Raw genomic sequence first — 1,673 nt, forward strand, 5'->3', positions numbered from 1 at the left:
AGCTACAAATTAATTGGCCCACTTGTTTTACTTGGTAAATTTCTTAATTTTTCATAAGTAAAATGGCTATATTTTCTTCTAGATCAAAATCCATTGTCAAAATACCATGTAGTCTAAGTGGGATTAACTTATTAATAACGTACTTTTGTGCAAACGCCTTTCTATGAGTGCAAGTCTTAATAAAAGTTTAAACAGAAAATGGTGTTTGTAATCATTGTAAAACTCCGAAGGCTTTGCACAGTTTTATACAAAAATTAATTCCAAAGGAATTCTAATTTTAATTGTTTAGAAGCAGGGAAGACATGCTTTACCATTAGATTAATTCATGAAACATAAATACTTTATTCCAATGTTTAAAACCACTAAAATTAAAAAAATATTTGACTAAAACGAACACCGAAGGTTAAAGTAAATTGTGGACTGTCCTATTAGGCTGTCTACTTGTAACATGAAATATGTACAAGTCACGTTGGTGAGGCATGAATCGGAGGCGATCTATTGGATGCAAATCTTCAAAATATCGAGGCAGTCATCTCTCCACCGTAAGAAGGGTGATTTACAATTGTGCTTCCGCCACAAAATATCGTCTCTTGTTGTGCGGAAGTGCGCAGCGACTATGAACTCCTCAGTCAATTTTATCCCCCTTCTTTCATCATATCCAATGGTCCATTACCATGCCACTCCGCTTTGCTAGATCATTCTCAAGGCAGGGCTCACAATAAAGCCGGATTCTGTTTATATTTATCTTATGTAAGTATTGGGGTGCCCAAAACACGTAAAACGTTTAAATCCTGGCAATAACACAAGAATCAGGATTGATACGTTGTTGATGTAGATAGGACAACAGCGATCGCATTACTAAAAGCATATTTTACAGGAGTTTCTTGTTCGAAGGTATTGTTAGAGAGGTGCAAAATAAAGTACAATCATATAGCATGAAATAAGCACTTAAACTTAATTAGACTTATTATTTAATGTTACCTAACTTACTCCTATGAACTCCAGAAATGTTTTTGCTTAAACTACATCGCTGTGAGAGGGATTCATCGCCATGCTGCCAAGTGAGCGGCCTCTACTCTAGAATGTTAGAAAAACTGGTATAATGGATGACCCTTAAAATTGATATATAAATATTCATTAACTGATCAAAATAACCTTTGAGGAATGTCTGACTTACTTTCATGAAGCGCAGCTACATAAACCCATCCATGACTTTGAAACAAGAAGGATGCATTACAAAGCCAGTAAGTGAATTAACGCCCTTTTAAAAGGAAAAGAAAAGGTTAAAGTAAGATCCTTTGGACTGCTAGGAAACGAGCATTGAAAAGTTGGTTAAGAATGTTCTCTAGGAATTGTTTTCCTCTCGCGCACTGTCAAATGTGACCCTCACAGGCGGTAGGGCTTTTGAACGAAAGTCACAAGTCAGGATAGGAGAAAGGTAATGTCGTGGGGACGTAATTTCTTTCCATCATAAATCTGCAGCTTACAAACCAGCGAAGGAGGGAGGCAACTACTTTGCAAGACTGGAATTATCCACTATGGGGGTGTTCAAACTGAGCTCAGCTGCGACGACGTTAGGGTTGATGGTAGCTCAGGGATTTTTGAAGCAGAAGCGTCTCCTCCGGGCACAGACCTCTCACATAATAACATCTAGTAAAAGTATTAAAATTACA

The sequence above is a fragment of the Echinococcus granulosus genome (assembly GCF_000524195.1).
Source record: "Echinococcus granulosus chromosome Unknown EG_S00309, whole genome shotgun sequence".
NCBI lineage: Eukaryota > Metazoa > Platyhelminthes > Cestoda > Cyclophyllidea > Taeniidae > Echinococcus > Echinococcus granulosus.